The sequence below is a fragment of the Chelonia mydas genome, chromosome 1, assembly GCF_015237465.2.
Source record: "Chelonia mydas isolate rCheMyd1 chromosome 1, rCheMyd1.pri.v2, whole genome shotgun sequence".
NCBI lineage: Eukaryota > Metazoa > Chordata > Testudines > Cheloniidae > Chelonia > Chelonia mydas.
In genome coordinates, this window is record NC_057849.1 from 60,509,207 (window position 1) to 60,534,206 (window position 25,000).

At 43.9% G+C, this 25,000-nt stretch overlaps 2 long non-coding RNA genes across 2 annotated transcripts in view; one reads left to right on the top strand and one right to left on the bottom strand.

Moving 5' to 3' along the window:
- The window catches only part of LOC119565768, a 135,968-nt gene that overhangs the window by 100,387 nt on the left and 10,581 nt on the right, over positions 1–25,000 (top strand). The window contains exon 7 of the long non-coding RNA XR_005224652.2: positions 15,197–15,356. This is a non-coding gene — a long non-coding RNA (uncharacterized LOC119565768). The remainder of the gene's footprint in view (positions 1–15,196; positions 15,357–25,000) is intronic.
- Positions 1–25,000, bottom strand: part of LOC114019826 — a 182,571-nt gene that overhangs the window by 19,984 nt on the left and 137,587 nt on the right. Inside the window, exon 8 of the long non-coding RNA XR_006286776.1 lies at positions 21,888–22,132. This is a non-coding gene — a long non-coding RNA (uncharacterized LOC114019826). The remainder of the gene's footprint in view (positions 1–21,887; positions 22,133–25,000) is intronic.

Here is a 25,000-nt window from a genome sequence, read left to right on the forward strand (position 1 = left end):
TACAGAGAATCGAGGAGATCACGTACTCCAGGAGCACATTATTTGAGTTTTCTGTTTCACTGAACCACATGCATTTTTTTACACTAAATCTGTAATTACAGGAAAAAATATATTCTTGATCTCCGAAGAAATAATCTACATCAATTTTTCACATGACAAGGCTTTGACATAACTTCTTAAACTGAGGACAAAGCACAAACAAAGCTTCATTAAGATACAGTTTTCATGCATTTCAAATGGAAACTACATACCCCTGCTTAGAGCAGCCCATATAACACCTAATAATGTACAAAGTACCCTCTCAGTACGTTGGAGCCACCTACCCTTACAGACTTTGAATTCACCCTCCCCACAATAAGTCAGCTAAAATAATCTTACATTTGTATAGAATCATTGAACCATAGAGTTAGAAGGGACTTCAAGGGTCATCTAGCCTACCCCCATTTTACTTGGCAGATACAAATCAAAGACCTCTGACTCACTTTCCCACTATATTCAAGTGACATTTTGACATCTCATTGTCTACGAGCTATCTTCCAATACTCATCACTATTCCACCACACTCTGCATACAGAGTATAAATTGCACTTGTCCCCAGTGATGTGGCTGTGAGAGCTAACTATCTATGCACAACCAGGTAGTCACTATGATCCTGGCTGTTGAATAAATGCTAGCTGTACCCTCTGACTTTTAACCCCTATTCAGTGTGTCCAATGGCTTGAAATCACATCTGATCCAATTTTGTGTCTGGGCATATTAAATAAAGCACTCTACATAAAGAGTCTTAAAAGTAAAATAACACTGCAGTTCCCCCTTAATAATGGTGCTGGAATACCATCTCAAACAACTTGACACAGGCACCTGGTAATATTTAGGCAGTACTCGCTAAATAAAGAGTGACAACTTTCTGTCTATACCAGCAGCACAGTCTGTCGTCTTAATGCAAAGTCTATAAAAGGGCAAATCCAGCTCACCTTAGTCCATGGGATATACAAGTACCAGGAAGTGGCCCTCAAGATCTGGAGTCACATGTCATCGTTAGGAATTTACCAGTTCAAATGTGTTTATATCATGCTGAAGAAATCTGATATGCAAACAAACTCAGGACATTGGGCGTGTGCATCAGAGGACTCAGGAATCAGAGATCCCCTGGCATGCTTATACCCGAGCATGCCACAGTTTGACAAACACGCATTTTTGCTTGACTAGTCAGAACAAAGGCAAATTAGTAAATCCCTGAGAATACAATTACACCCTCACTATCTAATATGCTATTTAATTATACCTGTTGCCATCAATGAAAAGGTCACTCGGGCAGTGGTAAATTATTAACTGCTGGCTGTATAACATACTGTTCTGATTTCTCCTGCCCTTTACATTTTCTGTTCTCTGTTAAGCAGAAACACACAGGGGCCAATGCCGTCCCTGGTGTAACTTCACTGGAATCAGGGAGTCTGGACTGCTGTGTCTAGCTTTGTTTTGGTTTAGGCTTTGCAGGACACTAATTCTATTGCAAAGGACGAGGGTTTTCTTGCATGAGTGACCTCTCTGTGATTCACAGGAAGCTGGCTGCCTTTCCAGCTCAGGGCCCAATTCTCCACTGCTCTATACCTAGTGGAACCAATTAGTCTTCTGCAAGACAGGATTTAAATGCTACCAGATCACTTGGCACAGGTTCAAATGGCCACAGTGGGTGCAGAGCAGTAGAGACAGAGGAGCAGGGAAAATTATTTTTATAACATGCTTTGAGATCCTCAGCAGAGGGCTGCTATACGGATACAAAGATATTATAACTTACTTATTTCGCATTGAAAGCAGAGGAAGAGATAAATGAGCATTGGCAGAGAATGGAGAGAGAGAGAGAGATTCTTCTGACTCTTGTAAAGATGCAGATATGCAGGACCAAATGAGAACTCAGCCCCTGCACTCAGAGCCGGGAAAGGCTGACAGCTGAGGGGAGGGTATTAAAGCACCACTTCCAGCCTGAAGGGCACTTTGGTGCAGCTCAGCCAACAGGCACTCTCATGAGCTGCTCGTTCTGTTCTGATAGTAGCTAATGATCTGATCTATGTTAGGCATCCACTTTTCTGTGACTACGTAGAATTTCATGAGAGAATCATAGATGGAAAAGACCTCTGAGGTCCTCTAATCCATCACCCTGCCAAGGCAGGATTCTCCCTGACAATGTATTTTTCTAGTCTTGTTTTATATGTTCCTTGCTATGAGATTCCCACTTCTTGTCATGTATTTTTAACGCTGCCCCTTTCCAAATACACACGTGCAAAAGCTGAAAGACAGCACTCACTACAGCCTCATTTCACTAACAAATGAATGGACAGCAGACTGTTTTCTAGGGTTTATAACGTCTTTATCAACCTATTGTCTTGAAATTAGCACAAGTTTTATCCTTCACCAAGAGCTATTCATACACTTAATGTAAAGGGCCTGATTCTCTTCTACATTAGGAAGCTTTGCACAAAGCTGCCTCAAAGCCAGCTTAGCCATTCACTGCAGGATTATTCTACTGTAGGGAAATCCTTAGGTGGTGTGCTAGCTGATATGGAGGAATGGCTGCAGATTAGTGCATGTGGCTAGGGCATCATTTGTGGCTTGTTGATGTTTAGCCATAATAGTTTCTCAGGGCTGCTGGCAGCCACCGTGAATGTAACGTGCTACAAATATGCATAATTGTCACTGATTCTTCTACCCTATCTCCTCCTTCATGAAGACAAATTTCAGAGATGTCCACTATCTCAGATCTCCTGTTCAAAATTTTGTGAGCACAATGTTTTGTGTAAAAAGTGGCCTTGTTTTTCTGTGATTCAGTGCAAAACCCCAACCTCCTGCAAAACTCCACAATTCCTCCATCCACACAATAAAGTGTCTCTTGTGCTGAAATGTGATTTAAAAGTGAAATTTGGAATTGCAAGATCACTTGGCATGGAACCGTACAATCTGTCACATGAAAAACATTCCTTATTTTTGCATAGGTCTGATACAAACAATGTTGCTAAAACACAATCATGCAGAGAAGATTGCAGCCAGCTGGCACACAGAATGACATGTGTGTAGCAGAGAACACTGATGATTTTGGGGCTAAGGGAATGGACTGGGACTTGGGACACTTGGAGCCTTGAGACCTAGGTTCGATTTCTGGTTCTGTTACACACTTCCTGTATGATGTCAAGCTCACTGTGCTTCAGTTACACACCTATAAAAATTCTTTCCCCACCCTTTAACTGTCTTATTTATTTAAGCCCTGAACTTGGAATTGACTCCATATGTGGGCATAGAGTTTCACCTGCTGAGGCCTATTTACACCAGATACCTGAGGTGCTGGAACAATTTGTATAGTGGGGGTGCTGCTGAGAGCCATTGAACCAAACTGTTAACCTTGTATATAATGGTAACCACTTCCAGCCAGGGGGTGCAGGAGCACCCCCAGCATCCCTAATTCCAGTACCTATGCCAGATATAAGGGCTTTGGTACATTCATGTGTAGGGGATGGGGGAGAGCCAGGACTGTCTCCTTACTACATGTATAGAGCACCAAGTGCAATGGGGTCTTGATTTTGGGAGTAGTGCATGGTCTCTCCAGTAATACAAATAACAATGTTGGTCAAGGGCAGAAAGATATACTATTATTCTTATGAAAAATGCCATGCCATCATTAATGTCCACGAAGAACAGATTGGATCACTTTTTAAAAATTAATTTTTAATCTATTTTCAAATATTGACCACCTTTGAACTTGACACTCTCACTGTGAATTATGTCTACCCTTCAGATCTTCAGCTCTTTTATTTCACACTTGAGTCTGAGAAGGGTATCCGTTACTTCAGTGGTTGGCTCCTGCAGTTCCGTGACTATTCTGACATCCTAGTAGGGATTATCTTTTGTCACCTGTAGTTCAGACACTTCAAGAAATTTCAATTTCATGTCCTTTATCTATGAAACTTGTTCCAAAGTCCCATACAAAGGTCAAAACAAATATCAACTGTATAACTGCTCACCTGTTTTTGTTGTTTGGTTTCTTCTGAGTTAGTTTGGAGCTTTCATGCTTGATTGAGCAAGAAGAGAGACTTTGGCTGCCAGTCAAAAAGGAACTGGCAAACTGGATGGTTGGTGATCTTCACTGTAAATATTGGTTTCAGAGTAGCAGCCAAGTTAGTCTGTATTCGCAAAAAGAAAAGGAGGACTTGTGGCACCTTAGAGACTAACCAATTTATTTGAGCGTAAGCTTTCGTGAGCTACAGTTCACTTCATCGGATGCATAAAAGTGGAACATGCAGTGAGGATGTTTTTATACACACAGACCATGAAAAAATGGGTGCTTATCACTTCAAAAGGTTTTCTCCCCCCACCCCACTCTCCTGCTGGTAATAGCTTATCTAAAGTGATCACTCTCCTTACAATGTGTATGATAATCAAGGTGGGCCATTTCCAGCACAAATTCAGGTTTTCTCTCCCCCCACCCCCCTCCCCTGTTCCTCAGACGTTCTTGTTAAACCCTGGATTTGTGCTGGAAACGGCCCACCTTGATTATCATACACATTGTAAGGAGAGTGATCACTTTAGATAAGCTATTACCAGCAGGAGAGTGGGGTGGGGGGAGAAAACCTTCTGACGTGATAAACACCCATTTTTTCATGGTCTGTGTGTATAAAAACATCCTCACTGCATTTTCTACTTTTATGCATTCGATGAAGTGAGCTGTAGCTCACGAAAGCTTATGCTCAAATAAATTGGTTAGTCTCTAAGGTGCCACAAGTACTCCTTTTCTTACTGTAAATATTACTAGGGAGGTGGTAGAATCTCCTTCCTTACAGGTTTTTAAGGTCAGGCTTGACAAAGCCCTGGCTGGGATGATTTAACTGGGACTTGGTCCTGCTTTGAGCAGGGGGTTGGACTAGATGACCTTCTGGGGTCCCTTCCAACCCTGATATTCTATGATTCTATGATTCTATGATTAGTGACTTGATTCTGTTCCCCTTGAAAACAACTGCAAAATTCCCATTGACTTCAACAGGGGCCAGGGCAAGTTGTAGATATTTAGTTGCTGAAGCATGATTAAATTCTGGAAAATAATGAGGTTTTTTTGTTCACTGGCAATTAAAAAAAATCAGAAAAACATTATTTTTGGATCAACAAAAATTACAAAATTTTTGAAATTTTCAGTAAGTCAAAAAGTCTAAACAAATTTCATTTTGAGTCAAATTAAATCTTTTGTTCAACCCAAAATGAAATGTTTCTTTTCAATTTAGCATTTTTTAATGTTTGATTGTTTTTAATACAATTTTTAAAATAAGTTGTTTTAAACCAAAAATCAAGATGTCGGTATGAATTTTTTTTTTTTACTGAAACAATTTGGCAAAATGGACATGAATTCAAAAAATGTTTTAATGTCACCAAATATGCATTTTTTGCTGACAGTAAAGTTGTGTGTGAAAAGTTTTGACCAGCTCTAAAAAAGACATACCTCTTCAGATACATGTTTACCACTAACACTGAGCTGATCCTACAAACTCTTAGACAACTGCAAAAAAGAACAGGAGTACTTGTGGCACCTTGGAGACTAACAAATTTATTAGAGCATAAGCTTTCCTGGGCTACAGCCCACTTCATCGGATGCACAGAATGGAACATATAGTAAAAAGATATATATAGATAGATATAATGTACATACAGAGAAGGTGGAAGTTGCCATACAAACTGTAAGAGGCTAATTAATTAAGATGAGCTATTATCAGCAGGAGAAAAAAACTTTTGTAGTGATAATCAAGTTGGCCCATTTAGACAGTTGACAAGAAGGTGTGAGGATACTTAACATGGGGAAATAGATTCAATCTGTGTAATGACCCAGCCACTCCCAGTCTCTATTCAAACCCAAGTTAATGGTATCTAGTTTGCATCTTAATTCAAGCTCAGCAGTTTCTCACTGGAGTCTGTTTTTGAAGCTTTTCTGTTGCAGAATTGCCACCCTTAAGATTTTACTGAGTGGCCAGAGAGGTTGAAGTGTTCTCCTACCGGTTTTTGAATGTTATGATTCCTGATGTCAGATTTGTGTCCATTTATTCTTTTGCATAGAGACTGTCCGGTTTGGCCAATGTACATGGCAGAGGGGCAATGCTGGCACATGATGGCATATATCACATTGGTAGATGTGCAGGTGAACGAGCCCCTGATGGCGTGGCTAATGTGATTAAGTCCTATGATGGTGTCACTTGAATAAATATGTGGACGGAGTTGGCATCAGGCTTTGTTGCAAGGATAGGTTCCTGAGATAGTGTTTTTGTTGTGTGGTGTGTGGTTCCTGGTGAGTATTTGCTTCAGGTTGGGAGGCTGTCTGACAGCGAGGGCTGGTCTGTCTCCCAAGATTTGTGAGAGTGATGGATCATTTTTCAGGATAGGTTGTAGAACTCTGATGATGTGCTGGAGAGGTTTTAGTTGGGGGCTGAAGGTGAGAGCTAGTGGCGTTCTCTTATTTTCTTTGTTGGGCCTGTCCTGTAGTAGGTGACTTCTGGGTACTCTTCTGGCTCTGTCAATCTGTTTTTTCACTTCAGCAGTTGGATATTGTAGTTTTAAGAATGCTTGACAGAGATTTTGTAGGTGCTTGTCTCTGTCTGAGGGATTGGAGCAAATGCGGTTGTATCGTAGAGGTTGGCTGTAGACAATGGATCATGTGGTGTGGTCTGGATGAAAGCTGGAAGCATGTAAGTAGGAATAGCCGTCAGTAGGTTTCCGGTATAGGGTGGTGTTTATGTGACCATCGCTTATTAGCACAGTAATGTCCAGGAAATGGACCGTTTGTGTGGATTCGTTTAGGCTGAGGTTGATGGTGGGATGGAAATTGTTGAAATCATGGTGGAATTCCTCAAGGGCTTTTTTTTCCATGGGTCCAGATGATGAAGATGTCATCAACATAGTGCAAGTAGAGCAGGGGCATTAGGGGACGACAGCTGAGGAAGCGTTGTTCTAAGTCAGCCATAAAAATGTTGGCATACTGTGAGGCCATGTGGGTACCCATAGCAGTGCCGCTGACTTGAAGGTATATATTGCCTCCAAATGTGGAATAGTTGTGAGTGAGGACAAAGTCACAAAGGTCAGCCACCAGGTTTGCTGTGACATTATCAGGGATACTGTTCCTGACAGCTTGTAGTCCATCTCTGTGTGGAATGTTGGTGTAGAGGGCTTATACATCCATAGTGGCTAGGATGGTGTTTTCAGGAAGATCACTAATGGATTGTAGTTTCCTCAGGAAGTCAGTGGTGTCTTGAAGATAGCTGGGAGTGCTGGTAGCGTAGGGCCTGAGGAGAGAGTCCACATAGCCAGACAATCCTGTTGTTAGGGTGCCAATGCCTGAGATGATGGGGCGTCCAGGATTTCCAGGTTTATGGGTCTTGGGTAGCAAATAGAATACCCCTGGTTGGGGTTCTAGGCATGTGTCTGCACAGATCTGTTCCTGTGCTTTTTCAGTGAGTTTCTTGAGCAGATGGTGTAGTTTCTTTTGGTAACCCTCAGTGGGATCAGAGGATAATGGCCTGTGGAATCTGGAGTTAGAGAGCTGCCTAGCAGCCTGTTGTTCATATTCCAACTTATTCATGATGACGACAGCACCTCCTTTGTTAGCCTTTTTGATTATGATGTCAGAGTTGTTCCTGAGGCTGTTGATAGCATTGTGTTCAGCACGGCTGAGGTTATGGGGCAAGTGATGCTGTTTTTCCACAATTTCAGCCCGTGTACGTCGACGGAAGCAATCTATGTAGAAGTCCAGTCTGTTGTTTCGACCTTCAGGAGGAGTCCACGCAGAATTCTTCTTTTTGTAGTGTTGTTAGGAAGGATTCTGTGAGTTAGTATGTTGTTCAGAGGTGTGTTGGAAATATTCTTTGAGTCAGAGATGTGGAAAGTAGGATTCTAGGTCACCACAGAACTGTATCATGTTCGTGGGCCTGGAGGGACAAAAGGAGAGGCCCCGAGATAGGACAGACTCTTCTGCCGGGCTAAGAGTATAGCTGGAAAGATTAACAATATTATTGGGTGGGTTAAGGGAACTACTGTTGTGGCTCCTTGTGGCATGTAGCAGTTTAGATAGTTTAGTGTCCTTTTTCTGTTGTAGAGAAGCAAAGTTTGTGTTGTAAATGGCTTGTCTAGTTTTTGTAAAATCTATCCATGAGGAAGTTTGTGTGGAAGGTTGTTTTTTTATGAGTATCCAGTTTTGAGAGCTCATTCTTAATCTTTCCCTGTTTGCTGTATAGGATGTTGATCAGGTGGTTTCACAGTTTCTTTGAGAGTGTGTGGCTAATCTCTCAGCATAGTCTGTGTGATATGTAGATTGTAATGGATTTTTTACCTTCAGTCCTTTTGGTATGATGTCCATCTGTTTGCATTTGGAAAGGAAGATGATGTCTGTCTATATCTGTATGGGTTTTTTCATGAAGTTGATGGATTTCCATTCCATATGGCTAAATTCAGTGCCTTGCATAATGACAGGTTTCAGAGTAGCAGCCGTGTTAGTCTGTATCCGCAAAAAGACAACTTAGACAACTGATGATTCATGTTATCTGGAATGTCTAGCACCTCATTATTACTCATTCTCCTTGTTACTCTCCACCATCCCACTGTGGTTTGGTCAGCTCTATTCTCCTCCCCTACCCCCACACACTCTGTATTGCTCATAGAATTTACAGATAAAACAGACCATTAGTTCATCTCCTATCCTCTCCCAGGGCAGGATTTTCTCTGTGTCCTGATCTGCTGTACTCTTCCAGTTCCACATTTAGCAGGGTGCCTAGGCACCTGTTTACCATTAGGCATCTGAGCAGTCCCACTGAAGTTAATCAGGGCCCCAGCTCCTTAACCCCTTCCCTTTCTCTTGTGACTCACACCATCTCTGCTCTCACCTACGTTCTGTGCCTTGCTACTCTGAAACCTGTCATTCATGTGCCTTACTCATTCATTTTGTTGTTCTTTCAGCTTATTTACTTAGCACTGATCTCCTGCCAGGCATCTCCCTGAATGAGCTAAGTGTTTCCTGTTGCTTCACAGAAGCAATCTCCTCCCTGCAGAAATGGGAGTTTGCTGAAATAGCTCTGTGGAAGTCAAATCATGGAAGCAGACTCCCATGAGGCAGGAGGGAGGTGCTTCTGATCCTACCGCCAATCCTGTTTCTGTGCTGTCCTGAGTCACTGCCTCAGATGGAGAGGCATTGGGGAGCTGCTGGCATGGAGTCTCCCACCCCTCTTATCCATAGCAGGGTAGGGGAACTGGTTCCCCAGATCCTGGCTTGAATGGTGAGGAGAGGCCAGCTAGTCATAAGAACATAAGAATGGCCACACTGAGTCAGACCAAAGGTCCATCTAGCCCAGTATCCTGTCTTCCAACAGTGGCCAATGCCAGGTGCCCCAGAGGGAATGAACAGAACAGGCGATCATCAAGTGATACATTCCCAGCTTCTGGCAAACAGAGGCTAGAGACACCGTCCTTGCCCGCCCTGGCTAATAGCCACTGATGGAAATATCCTCCATGAACTTATCTAGTTTTTTTTAACCCTGTTAGAGTCTTGGCCTTCACAACATCCTCTGGCAAAGAGTTCCACAGGTTGACTGTGCGTTGTGTGAAGAATACTTCCTTTTGTTTGTTTGTTTTGTTTGCTGCCTATTAATTTCATTTGGTGACCTCTAGTTCTTGTGTTATGAGAAGGAATAAATAGCACTTCCTTATTTATTTTCTCTACACAGCCATGATTTTATAGACCTCTATCATATCCCCCCTTAGTCGTCTCTTTTCCAAGCTGAAAAGTCCCAGTCTTATTAATCTCTCCTCATACGGAAGCCGTTCCATACCCCTAATCATTTTTGTTGCCCTTTCTGAACCCTGCCCAATTCCAATATATCTTTTTTGAGATGGGGCGGCCACATCTGCGCACAGTATTCAAGATGTGGGCATACCATGAATTTATATAGAGGCAATATGATATTTTCTGTCCTATTATCTATCCCTTTCTTAATGATTCCCAGCATTCTGTTCACTTTTTTGACTGCCATTGCACATGGAGTGGATGTTTTCAGAGAACTATCCACGATGGCTCCAAGATCTCTTTCTTGAGTGGTAACAGCTAATTTAGACCTATCATTTTATATGTATAGTTGGGATTATGTTTTCCAACGTGCATTACTTTGCATTTATCAACATTAAATTTCATCTGCCATTTTATTGCCCAATCACCCAGTTTTGAGAGATCCTTTTGTAGCTCTTCGCCATCTGCCTGGGACGTAACTATTTTGAGTAGTTTTGTATCGTCTGCAAATTTTACCCCCTTCTCCAGATCATTTATGAATATGTTGAATAGGACTGGTTCCAGTACAGACCCCTGGGGGACACCACTGTTTACCTCTTTCCATTCTGAAAACTGATCATTTATACCTACCTTTTGTTTTCTATCTTTTAACCAGTTACCAATCCATAAGAGGACCTTCCCTCTTATCCCATGACTTTGGGAATGGACTAAGGTTACTTTGCTTAGTCCATTCCCTCTCCCTGCTCCTGGACCTACTTATGTAGTTTTCAGTAATTTCCTCCTGGAACGAGAGAGGCCTTTCCTATGGCAGTCCCTGGAAAGTGCTGGTGGATTTTTCTGCCTCATGGAAGGGATGGGGGGCCTCAGGGCAGCTAGGTTTCTACTGTCTGGGTTTATATGGCACTGAAGCTCTCTTCCCTCTTGATCATGATCCAACTGCTGTCCTGGGCAAGTTCCTCGCCTGGGCCTTTTCAGGTCAGCCTCCAAGAGGTGGTGATGGGAGCTCCTGGTTCACATGTTCCAGAGGGTGGAAGAAGTAGGGGTTGGAGTAGGAGAGAGATGGCGGCCTGGTGTCCCAGAGTCCAGGCCTTCGGGGTAAGGAATTCAGGGGTACCTGATCATGTTCGTGTTACTCTGTAAGTCTAAGACCTGACAAACCTTTGCTTTTGTTAACACTTAGCACTTAGTTTCAACAAAAGTCTGTTTACAATAAGTCAAAATCAGAAGATGATTGCTTACGGGAAGGTAGGATACAAGTGGGATTGTTGGCAAATATGGTTTAAATTAGACCAAGATTTTAAAATCTGTGTACTGAAAGTTACTTGACAAGAGCGGGAGGTGCTCACCGCTGCTAATATACAGATCATTTATTAGAACAATAAACATAAGAACATAAGATCGGCCATACTAGGTCAGACCAAAGATCCATCTAGCCCAATATCCTGTCTTCCAACAGTGGCCAATGCCAAGCGCCCCAGAAGGAATGAACAGAACAGGTAATCATCAGGTGATCCATCCCCTGTCACCCATTCCCAGCTTCTGGCAGAAGAAGGTGTTTAAGTATAGATTGAGCTGCGTTATGTTAGCATATGTGGAAAACTTGGGCTCCAAACCTAAGTCTTCATTCAAATCAGAACTCCTGCTGAAGTTAATGGAAGTTTTATGTGAATGAAGACTTCAAGATTTGGCCCAATAACTTTAGGATGAAAGTTAGTCACTGAGATAATGCATGCTGGATGCCAATGTGAGAATCTGATGGGTAGAGAGAGAAACTGGGATATTTTGATTATTTTGTAAATAGAACCATTATGAGCCCTTTGAAGTTTTTTTTTCCTACACACACATGTACAGTGTAGGAAATGTATGTCTGAGTACAGAGTGATAGATAATTTGATTACAACAGACTCTGGTAAAGTTGGGATTAAAAACTGGGACTATTTACTATACACTTATACACGAGAGAGTAACGTGGGGAGGCAAATGCAGCTGCAACGGTTGGTGATAAGCTCTCTGCCAAAAATTCATCAAGAATCTCACATGAAGGCTTCATACTGTGAATCTACTGTGTGCAATTGAGCAAGTTTCAGCCAGTGTGCCCAACCAGTCAATGATCCAGTAGTGTTACTTCCACAAAATGTTTGTCGTAATCCCAAGGGTGTGCATTATTTCACTGTTGGAAATAATAGTGTATCCTTCAGGATGTCTGTAACCTCCTTGTCCTTCCTGGAATCAAATACAGAACAGTCTACACTGTATAGGGTCTGAAGTCATATAATCAGCTGCAATATGCACTTGGACAGCTTCAGCATATGTAAAATATAGCTGGCTAAGCAATCATTGTTCAGTGTTCAAGCATATGAAGAGAGCCAAAACAGCACAACATTCAGGCTTTCTTCTTTCCTCCACATATCCAGATGCCTCTTATCAAGCACTTCCTGTAAGTTCTCCAAGTTCCTAGACCTTACTCTATACATAAGCATCAGACTATAATGCCCCCTATTGGGGAGCTATTTTTTGTAATAAGCATCATTCAACATACACTACGTGTAGAATGCGCTGCACTGTAATGTGACCTAATGATGATATCTAATGGGAACTTCTCCTTGAGCCCTCAGATACCCTAGTGATGGAAACATTATTAGAACCTGATGGACAGATAAATAGAATGTCCCCTTAGCACAGGAATACGTAATACTTAACAAAGGCTCACCTGGTGAAACCAGAGAGGACCAGGATAGTAGCTGAGCATGAACCAGAGCCTGAAGATAATGCTGGTTATGATCTATGGCTGACTGTTTTAAATGAATAAATACTAGAGCTGTTGGAAACTTTATGCAAACAAAGTTTTGTTCGGCATAAAATGATCTCTTTCAAAAATGAAATGTTAAAGTTGTCATTCACCAAAAACTGCATTTTCTTATAGAAAACCAGGCTTATGGTAAATGAAAAGTGTCAAAGCAATTTCAGTAAGGATTTCATGGAAATTGAGTCCATTTGGAACCCTGCAAAAAAGAAACCCCTTTGAAATGTTTTGTGAAATATTTTTCTATTTCTTCTTCTTCCAACCAGTGCTAATAAATACATATTGTACTGCTATTAAGGCAGACTTAGTGGAGGAGATTCCATGACAACACCACTATACACTAACAAAATGAGTCACTGGTGAGGCAAGATGGCTGTCGCTAAGGAAAACGTATTTGATTGGTACAGTACTCCTCAGATTTGCACTCCACAGGTAGCTGCCTGACCATTTACTGGATTCAACACCTTAATTGGGCCAAATGCAGACCTGTTTGCTGTGAAATGATTACATGGATGCAAGTTAAAGTGTAGCGCCCCGATCAGTTCTATACCCAGTGTGGGTTACTTCTGGAAGCGGTAGGAGTAAACTGTGAGAGAAACTGGACAACAGCGTCAGGAAGAGGGCACATTAAAATGTGTCCATTATACCTCTTTGATCTGAAGCCCCACCCCAGAATCCCCTTCCACATATCTGACAATGGAAAACCAATGGAATGTGATCTCTGCAGGGTTTGGGGAAGGCAGCTGAATGGATCAAAACTAGTACAGTCTTTTGGGCTCATGCCTATATAGGCTGATAACTGATTTTTGCCAGTGATCATAAGGGCTTTATCTTAACCCTGGTCTTTCAGTGTCATCTGAACTTTATCAGGCCCACCAGAACTGATCTGCCCATTGCTCTCTGGTGAGCTGGCACTCTAAAAATAAGAAGAATACACATTTTAAATGGCTGTGACCCCTGGGATTGTCTCTCTTCTCAGGTGATACCACAGCATTTGTGATAAAAAAGGAGGCATTTGAGCTAAGAGTCCCATAGTCAATAAGGGGAGAGGTTTATAGTCAGGCCTCCTCAATTTACTTCTCCCTTGGATCCCAAGGAGAAAGACACTGGTCACCTCCAGGATCTGCAGTAAGACACTTTTTCCCTGGGACGAATGAACTCTGGGACTGGGGCAGTGGTGTGCAGTCTTAAGGGAGGAGTCTATAGAGCATCAAACTACAGTAAAGGGAAACCCAAGTTCTATTCCCAGTTCTGCGTTGGGCAAGTCCCTTCATTTCTCTGTGCCCCTATTTCCCTTTGTCTGTTTTGGCTATTTAGAAGATAAGCTCTTCACGGCAGGTGTTTGTTTACTATGTGTTTGTAAAGGGCCTAATGCAATGGGGCCTTGTGGAATCTTGGTTAGGATTCCTAGATGCTACTTTAATACAAATAAGATTATATGTAAATATATTTTATACATGCTCATGTAATCATAGAAGATTAGGGTTGGAAGAGACCTCACAAGGTCATCTAGTCCAACCCCCTGCTCAAAGCAGGACCAGCCCCAACTAAATCATCCCAACCAGGGCTTTGTCAAGCCAGGCCTTAAAAACCTCTATGGATGGAGGTTACACCATCTCCCTAGGTAACCCATTCCAGTGCTTCACCACCCTCCTAGTGAAGTAGTGTTTCCTAATATCCAAAGTAGACCTCCCACACTGCAACGTGAGACCATTGCTCCTTGTTCTGTCATCTGCCACCACTGAGAACAGCCAAGCTCCATCCTCTTTGGAACCCCCCTCACTCTTCCCTTCTGCAGAATAAACAAGCCCAGTTCCCTCAGCCTCTCCTCATAAGTCATGTGCCTCAGCCCCCTGATAATTTTTGTTGCCCTCCGCTGGACACTCTCCAATTTTTCCACATCCCTTCTGTAGTGGGGGTCCAAAACTGGATGCAGTACTCCAGATGTGGCCTCCCCAGTGCCGAATAGAGGGAAATAATCACTTCCCTCAATCTGCTGGCAGCCCAATATGCCGTTAGCCTTCTTGGCACAAGGACACATTGCTGACTCATATCCAGCTTCTCGTCCACTGTAATCCCCAGGTCCTTTTCTGCAGAACTGTCTCTTAGCCAGTCGATCCCCAGCCTGTAGCAGTGCATGGGATTCTTCTGTCCTAAGTGCAGGACTCTGCACTTGTCCTTGTTGAACCTCATCAGATTTATTTTGGCCCAATCCTCCAATTTGTCTAGGTCTCTCTGGACCCTATCCCTATGGACCCTCCAGCATATCTACCTCTCCCCCGAGTGTAGTGTCATCTGCAAAGTTGCTGAGGGTGCAATCCATCCCATCATCCAGATCATTAATGAAGATGTTGAACAAAACCGGCCTCAGGACCAACCCCTGGGGCACTCCGCTTGATACCGGCTGCCAACTAGACATCGAGCCGTTGATCACTACCAACTGAGCCTGATGATCTAGCCAGCTTTCTATCCACCTTACAGTTCATTCATCCAATCCATACTTTTTTAACTTGCTGGCAAGAATACTGTGGGAGACCATATCTAAAGCTTTGCTAAGTCAAGATATATCACGTCCACTTCTTTCCCCATATCCACAGAGCCAGTTATCTCATCATAGAAGGCAATCAGGTTGGTCAGACATGATTTGCCCTTGGAGAATCCATGTTGGAGAATCCTGTTCCTGATCACCTTCCTCTCCTCCAAGTGCTTCAAAATGGATTCCTTGAGGAGCTGCTCCATGATTTTCCAGGAACTGAGGTGAGGCTGACCAGTTTGTAGTTTCCCTGATTCTCCTTCCCTTTTTTAAAGATGGGCACTTTTTCCAATCATCCACCTCCCCTGATTGCCATGAGTTTTTGAAGATAATGGCCAATGGCTCTGCAATCACATCAGCCAACTCCCCTCAGTGCCCTCGGATGCATTAGATTCGGATCCATGGATTTGTGCATGTCCAGCTTTTCTAAATAGTCCTTAACCTGTTCTTTCACCACTGAGGGCTGCTCACCTCCTCCCTATACTGTGCTGCCCAGCGCAGCAGTCTGGTAGCTGACCTTGTCCGTGAAGGCCAAGGCAAAAAAAGTATTGAGTACTTCAGCTTTTTCCACATCATCTGTCACTAGGTTGCTTCCCCCATTCAGTCGCCCATTCCTCCCACACTTTCCCTGACCACCTTCTTGTTGCTAACATACCTGTAGAAACCCTTCTCATTACCCTTCACATTCCTTGCTAGCTGCAAATCCAATTGTGCTTTGGCCTTCCTGATTACAACCTTGAATGCTTGAGCAATATTTTAACATTATGAATGTTACCCACTAAAATGTATCACATTATGAGTTTATTATTTTACATTGGCTGTTATATATTATTTGAGCCAGGTAGAGAGAGTTATTTGTATTTTAATTGTATTAAGGATATTGTGCTTTTAATTGGTTCAGTTCCTAGGGCTTGAAGAGGTGTTGTTATATATAAATGGGCTAGTTTGATTCAGATGGATCTTCTTTGGCATCCCTTCAGCACCCCCCATTTCCCTAGCAGTCTCTTCTGTACACTTTGGGCCTAATTTTTAAAGTTGTTGAATGCTTACAATTCCCAGCAGCTTCAGTTGTAGTTGTGGGTGCCTGGCACCTCTGAAAAAATCCAGCTCTATTTTCCCTTCTTGCTTCTACCCTGCATTTGTATGGAGATGGAGGGGAAGGCCTACTAGATAGGGTGACTAGGTATCCGGTTTTGGACTGAAATACCCAGTCGAAAAGGAATCCTGTCGGCTGTGCTGACCGGGATGTTGAATGTCCGGTTTGTGGTGCTGCAGCGGGGATGGCAGGCTCCCTGCTAGCGCTGTGCGCAGCTCCCTGGTCCAGAAGGAGCCAGTATTTCCGGCTCCTAGCCTTAGGGGCTGCCAGGGGCGCTCCACGTGCTGCTCTGCCCCCCTCCTGCAGGCGCAGCTCCCATTGGCTGGGTCAGGGCAGGGGAGGAACTAGCACCACTCGTGAGCCCTCAGCAGGCAGCTGTTGAGGGGTCGCATGGCACGAACTTCTCCCACTGCTGCCCAGCCCTCTTCTCCTCACACTCCTCCTCTGGCTGGGCTTGAGCTGCGGCGCGTGCCCTGCTGTGAACCGCAGTCTGTCGCCCCATCACCGGCACCCAGGAGTTGGAGGTATGTGTATCCCCATCTTCGAGTGCTGGGAATGCTGCACCCCCATTCCCCTCACTGCATCCCTCCCCATCTCAACCCTGCTGCACTCCCATCCTCCCGTCACTGCATCCCTCCCTGTCCCAGCCCCCTGCACCCCCATCCCCCTCACTGCATCCCGCCCCCCCATCCGCCATATCACTGCATCCCTCCCCATCCCATCCTGCCCCCAACGCGTACTCATTCCAGCCCTCCACCTCCCAGAGCCACCACCCCCCATGACCCTCACTCCCCACAGCCCTGCACCCCATTCACCTCCACACACTGCTGCATTCCCATTATGTCCCTAAACACCCCTGTGCCCCTCACGTCCTCATGCACTTGTAGCTTTCTGCCTCTTCCTGCATCCCCATCCACCCCACATACCCCCTCCTCTCTCCTTCACTGCCCCCTCTCACCCCCACCTTGCTCTCATCCTTGGCCTCTTTCCCTCCCCATCCTCTCTCCTCCACCCCCACCCATCTTTTCCCCTCCAGCCCACCCTCCTCCCTTCCCGGCTGGGTGATTTAGGCAGCCCCTGGAAAAGTGTTTGAAAAAGTGTCTCTGTGTAGGCAAGTGTGTGCATTGTATGTGTGTAAGAGACTGTGTGTCTTTGTGTAGGGAGGTGTGTGTATTGCCGCATGTGAGTATACCTGTGAGAATAAAATTTGCAGCCTAACTTTTTGACTTTTATTCCTTTTGCTGGCTTGTGCACGAAAACAAAATGACGACATAAAATGTGTGTATTCATTTCATAACAAGTTTTTAAAAGAGAAGAACTCTAAAAGAAATGTATTATTTCTTAAAAGCTGAATGTTGTTGACTAGTAATTGCAAAAGAGCCAATGTATCATACATTTCTCCCCACCTTTGTCTAGTTACATTATAAACTCTTTGTTGCAGACTCTCTCTTTTTATGTGTGTGTCCAGCACCGACCACCCTGGAGCCCTGATCTTAGTTGGGGTCTCTAGACACTAAACAACAGTTGTAATAATAAATAGTGTAGAAGTATGTGTTAGTGCATGCTAGATGTGTACACATGAATACACATGTGTATCTGCATGTAGGTGTGGGAGTCAGTTTCTGCAGATTTATTTTTATAGGTATCTGGATAGGTGTGCATTTCTGTGGTTGTGCTCTATGGATTTGTATTTGGGCTTTGGGAGTGGGCCTTTAATGGACCCATTACAGCTGTGATAATGTGTGGTGCTAATTCCACACATAAAATTACAATAACTTTAGTAAACAAAAAACATAGAGCTGGTTTTGAAAAATGGGAAGAGGGGAGGCAAAGAATCATGAAAATCTTTGTGAAATTTAATTTTTTTTAAAAATTACCCTTTTTGACTATTTTGCTGCCAGCTCTAGTGTCCTGTAACAAATAAAACCTGACTTTAGCATAATCATAGACGATTAGGGTTGGAAGAGACCTCAGGAGGTCATCTAGTCCAACCCCCTGCTCAAAGCTGGACCAAAACCATAATAATATATCTGTCAAAACAATACATATGCCTGTTTGGGCCTTGCAGTGAAAATGAGCACATGAGAGAGGGTGGGGGAGAGCAAGCGACGGAGGGAGACGGGATGGAGTGAGCGGGAGGCAGGGCATCAGGCGGGGGCAGGGCCTCAGGGAAGGGGCGGGGCAGTGGGCGGGGCAAGGGTGTTCAGTTTTCTGGAATTAGAAAGTTGGCAACCCTACTACTAGGTCTATTTTGTTTCTAACATCTATGATTCACTAGGGCCTTTGGATCCAAAGTGCTATGTAAAGAACTAAATGGTAATATACTATGATTCAGTCTCGTTTTACTTATGTCTTTAATGTTCTTTTCTGTTTTAATCATTTAAGCATAATGGATTTATGTTAGGAACTCTTCAATGCGTATAACATGCTTATAAGCTAACTGAATGCCTCAAAAGTTTCAGGGAACATTTGCTTGAATTTAAAAAAAAAAAAGAGAATTCACTTTGGCTGGAAGGTTAGTAATATACAAAGAGTAGGAATGAAATGGTGTTATGTTCCAGCCCCCAAGCTTCAGATCTTGAGCATGCTTTCCGGGCAGACAGTATGCATCCAACACACAGACCAGAAAAGTGACACTGTTAGGAAAAGTCAGCAGACAGCACACAAAGCATTGGGGTGGACACCCTTGTTGGCAGATTGCTACACAAATTAGTTCTGGATAAGTTGGCTCATCTACAGGCACATGAAACTATTGCTCTCCAACTCTCCTTCCTAATGCAGTAATACTGAAAGAACTACAGGACTGGAAATGTTTGGAGAAAGTATTAAGGGGGAATATGTGTTTGTGCGGGGAAGTCTGTAAGCACTTAGACAAAAAGAGTCGTGCAATAAACAGTTTGGGTTTATAGGGATAGAACATGCCAGACAAACAGGATTGGTTTTTTGGAAGGAATTACGGAATTAGTGGAGGAAAGGAATGCTGTAGATGTGATGGGCCAGATCCCAAGCTGTTTCTCAAGAGCACTCAGCATAGTTTAAGCCACTTTGGTGCTTCCTTGAAACTGGGGCTGCTGTACTTTATATTGGCTGTTAGCTGGGTGTGAAGGAGCTTTGACCATGCCCCATTATCTTTGGCCCTGCCCTTATATCAGCAGCCAGTGTGTTTATGGGGGGTGGTCTGGTGCAGATCTAGCAGAGAAGCTCCCATATGCTTAGAGAATCCTTTACTGTCCAGCTAAGCTGGCTTTTGGGCATCTTTGTGCCAGTACAGGATTGGGCTAGATGCTCTAGCACAGTGTTTCTCAAACTTTTGTACTGGTCACCCCTTTCAGATAGAAAGCCTCTGAGTGCAACCCCCCTTATAAATTAAAAACACTTTTAAATATATTTAACACCATTATAAGTTCTGGATGCAAAGCGGGGCCTGGGGTTAAGGCTGACAGCTCGTGACCCCCTATGTAATAACCTCACGACCCCCTGAGGAGTCCCAACCCCCAGTTTGAGAACTGCTGCTCTGGCATGCTATCTGGAGTAAAATCCTGGCCCCACTGCAGTCAATGGCAAAGCCTTTGCTGACTTCAGTGGAGCTAGGATTCCACCCTACGTTTTAGAGAAACATTTGATAGAGTATGTATCAACACTTTACTTGGAACAATGCATCTCCATTGGATTGGGTACAGTCAGTGGTGCAAGTAGAAATAATTTCTTGCTGGTACGCTGCACTCATGGAGGGACATGGGGGGAGGGGGCACGTGACCTCCCAACATGATTCTTCCCCTCCCTGCCCCCAGCCCAGGCCCCTGCGCTCTCCCCATCCCCTCCCCATGATCCACATCCATCCCCATTATCAGGGGGAGGGAGGAGTCTCTGTCCTCCTCCCACTGCGCTGGACACTTCTGCTGTACAGACCCCAGGCAGGAGAACTCAGGAGACGCAGCTGTGTGGAAGGGCTGGGGGTGGGCTCCTCCTGTGTCTTTCCGTTAGACCATACCAGCCATAAATATCTTACTGGTACAGCATACAGTACCGTACCATCATACTTGCACCATTGGGTACAGTTGTCTCTTGGCTGAAAACTAGTTGAAGCACCATAAGCAAAGGGTCGGGATTAGGGGCAATGCAGCCCCATCCCCAATGGTGTGCAACAGAAATTGATGTTATTCCTGCCTTATTGAATTGGAGGAGGAAGGACTGCACTGATTCCTGCTCCATACTGGTCAGCAAGGTGTCCTATTATGGCGAGGAGCATGTGCTTACACGCCATGAGCGTTGCAATGGATATGTACCCCTGCAAGCTGGGAAGCTCCAGCAGTCACTATGGCTCCAGTAGCTTCTGTCACTGTGGTACAGCTTTGCACTACTCCAGTGAGGGGCTGGACATGTTAGGCACAAGTGGGACTGATTTGGGACAAGTTGTCAATACCCCTGTGAATAGAGATCGAACTAATTTTGCTCCCTTTTTGTTATAAAGGTAGGCGGGAAATTAACAGGATAAGATGTTATTTGAACACATGCAAGTGAATACAGAATGTACTTTCTCCTTTCAGCTCTGTGATCACCACTAGCAATGGCCTATGCCTGATGCTTCAAATTCCACCCTCTGAGCCAGTGAAGCTGATTTCCTCCCAGGGGAGAGTCACCCACAAAGGACGGCAGGTAGCATTTCTGTTGCTGTTCTCTTTTACAAGGTTTGCCTGGGGAGGGCAGCTTTAAACTATGGTTAGGCCTCCATAAGAGCCCCCCTGTCCTAGAGAGAGCAGCCTGGGGAAGTCCTGAATCAAAGCATCCCCTAGCCGCTTTTAACACCCCAGTGCTCCACCAGCAACCCCACCCCCGCAACTGGGGGCTCTGTTGGCCAGCTGCAGATCACCTGGTTAAAGAAGCTCATAAAGGCCTTGTGCTGATGTAATCCCTCTGTATTCCTCCACTATGCCAGTTGTCCGCTACTAGGGCTCATGTGCCCACGGTTCCACCAGCAGAGGCTACCTAACCCAAGGATAATCTAATCCTAAATATGTACTTTTTGACTAAACAACAAATAAAGAAAATGTATCCACAAGGATTTGATAGATATAAAGTCCAGCAAGGAAGAGGAATTGTTTAGTGTGGTTGAAAGCGATATGCTAAGAGTGATTAAATAGAACAAAGAAAAATGCAAGATGAATATCAAGAAAAATCTACGAGACCTCTTAGACTATAGGAGATATTCCCAGGGATGCCCTATTGCTTGGGCTATTTTTAAACCAGACCCTGTAAAGCATTGGCTAAAATATTGTACGGAAGATGGAATGTTCTTATTTCCAAAGATATTCTGTCATGCCTAGCACGTACACTCTCCCAGCTACACCCACACCCACATGGCTAGATGCCCATATGGGTGCATCACATGCAAAGAAGGAGAAGGGTACTGTAGAAATAAGAATTTAAACACTTTCTTTCAACCTGATTTGTCCTCTCATTCTGGGACCATAGTATCTTATGTCCAATCAAGAAAACAGATAATTGGCGTTCTGTGCTGTCAGTAGTGATTCTGATCTCTGTATCACCAGGTGAGGCGATAGCTTTTCATAGCATCCAGCACTGATTGCTTCAGACATGGGTATGTTTTCCTAGTATTTCAGCAGGCTGGGACTAGAGAATTCTTAAATTCACCACTTACCTGGGGTACTCAGATGTTTTAAGTGATGGCTGCCACCTACACCGCCTGGATTGGCTTATGGCTTAGATGGACAAATACACACCTCCAGATTAGACCTTTGCCAAATGTATAGCATGATGTTTGATGTGACAAATGAACAAGGTATCCAGCATCCCTCTTAAAGCACATGGGTGGAGCATTTGTAGCATACAAGAAATGGCATATCATAACTCCACCTATACCAGGAGTAGCTTTATCTCGGAGTCCTATAAATAGAAAACGTAATCAGTCATCTGACAGATGTTTCAGCCAGAAAGCACAAGTTTACTCTGGCATGGACAGCACTAGCAAGTGGCTTGATTGTTTCAGTATCTTTTCTTTAAAAAGTCTCTTGCCTGTCAGAGGGAGAATTAAAGAGATATATAATGTTCAGGGGATAGGAATGCTTCTGCCTGGCGCCCATAAATCTACAGCTAACTGAGACACAAATGGCAAAGATGAACCAGGTAAGGCTTATTGTTTGTGTCCTCGTTGTCAAGGAGACAAGAGCTTTGTTTGACTGACATGGATAGCAGGCAAGAGTAGGAAATGTATACCCTGTTTCTAGAACCATTTCCAAATTACAGGTTCTGTTCTGAAACAACACCATTGAATGATTTTTTTTTTTTTGTAATAGGCATCTAACTAAATCCTACTTAACACAAGTGTTGACACATTTCTGAAAGCCAAAGCAGACTAAAGTCAGAAAGGAAAGAATTATTGCAGCACAATCCCATATTGTTTGCAAGGAGGGGTGCAATGATGCTGTCACAGCTCTGGCAAAAGGTGGTGAAAAGTGTGAGGGACATAAACCTTTTAAAACAAACAGGACTAAAACCTTAAGTAACCAACATATGAAATGAATAGTCTCAAACTGTCTTCTCTCTGTAGAATAATTATTCTACCCTATATCATCCCACCACCAAGGTACCTGAGCACCTACTCTTCCCTCTAGAGAAGTTCTTTCTTTCTTCCATTTACTAAGTCTTCTCTCTCCATTACCCTTCCTACTGAGGCCTGAGCTGTTTGAAGTGGCCCAGGCACTGTAGTCTGCTTGTCTACATACCTGTAGTAACAGGTTTCAGAGTAACAGCCGTGTTAGTCTGTATTCGCAAAAAGAAAAAGAGTACTTGTGGCACCTTAGAGACTAACCAATTTATTTGAGCATAAGCTTTTGTGAGCTACAGCTCACTTCATCGGATGCATACTGTGGAAAGTACAGAAGACGTTTTTATACACACAAACCATGAAAAAATGGGTGATTATCACTACAAAAGGTTTTCTCTTCCCCCACCCCACTCTCCGGTTGGTAATAGCTTATCTAAAGTGATCACTCTCCTTACGATGTGTATGATAATCAACAGGAGAGTGGGTTTGTGTGTGGGGGGGGAAAAATAAGGGGGGGCGGGGGGAGAAAACCTGGATTTATGCTGGAAATGGCCCACCTTGATTTTCTCCCCCCGCCCCTTTTTTTTTTTTCTTCCACACACACAAACCCACTCTCCTGTTGGTTTGTGGGCGGGGGGGGGGGGGGGGGGGAGAAAACCTGGATTTGTGCTGGAAATGGCCCACCTGGATTATCATACACCTATATATACCTATAGTAAATGCCTTTGTGGCCGCACTTCAAACTGCAAGCTAGGGATGGGACAACTAGTTTGGATAAGACAGCTCATCTTCCTGCCTGTGATTCTTCACCTAAAACTTGAACTTTATCAAAGTTTAGAAAAGCCTGTGATTCACTTTCCCTCCTCCATATGCCGCATGTCTTTATATCCAGGTTCCAGCAGGGACTGGAAATGCAGCTACACTGCAAGAAGTGCTGATCCTGGGGTCTTTTAGTCTGACCAGAAAATAGAAGCACTCAAAATCTCTGGTGAGAGCCTATTCCCTAAAGCCTCTGTTTCACAAGAGGTTCAGAGACTATGAATTGGCTTCAGATAAGCATCCAGGTTTTGGAGAGATTATGTGATCTGAGCCTAAATACTGAACCTATTAAAGAGGCTCATCTGTATTTCGTATCCAAACTAAGCATGTGTAAGTTCCTTTAAATAGCAGCTCACTTTAAAAATAAAGGCTACCAAGTCATCTGTTCTCCTGAACTGGGGAATGAATACAGGGGTCCAACATATGAAATTCATCATTTACTGGCAGATGAATTCCTCATGGAAGAACGGGAAAGTCAGATGTCCAGCGCAGACAGCTTTGTGGTCTTTAGAGTTCCATTGTGTGCCGTATTGTCCTTAATACTGTGGAACTCTGTCAGCAGTATTGACAACAGCCTGACTGACACACTCATGCCACTCACGATGTCATCTCACAGGCATTTGTGTCAGTTCTTTCTGAGTATCCACTCCTGTACAAACAGCATTTCACTCAAGCGTAGCAGTAAAAGCTGTTTTCCATATTAATTAGGTTATATCCCCTTAAAAAGGCAATATACAATGAAGGGAACAATCTGGCAGTGGTAGAGGGATAGACTGCCTGACCCAACAGATCTGTGTATTGTACTTACCTGCCCCCCCTTACCATAGTATCTGAGCACCTCACAATCAGTAATATACTTCTCTTCACTACATTCCTGTGAGGTAGGGAAGTACTATTACCACTGTTTTACAGAGGAGGAATTGGGGCACAGAGAGACTAAGGCCTGAACGCACAAAAGGAGTTAGGTATTGAATTGAACAGAGATCAGCTTCTTCTCCCCCGCTGGTGGAGGAGGGACTTGAACCCAGGGTCTCCCACATGAATACCCTAACCACGAAGCTAGGAGTCATGAGAAAGGTTGTCCTCCTTCGGCTGTTTTGTGTGAACACACCTGCAGAGCGTGAGCTGCTAGGTGGTCTCTGAAAGCACGCCATCAGGGTAGGCTCTGTGACTTAGGCAGCGGAATGCTTGTTTGTGAATCACTCTGGGGCTTCGGTGGGGAGATACGCATGTGGATGCTCCCAGAGAGGCAGCAATGCACATGCTCAGAAGTGGAAACATAGGCGGTTAGGGAATTTTACTGCCAAAAAACCCTCCAAAACCATAGGTGCCTACAGGGTTTCAGCAGGAGTTTTATGCCTTGCAGCAGTTCTGAAACTGGGACTTAG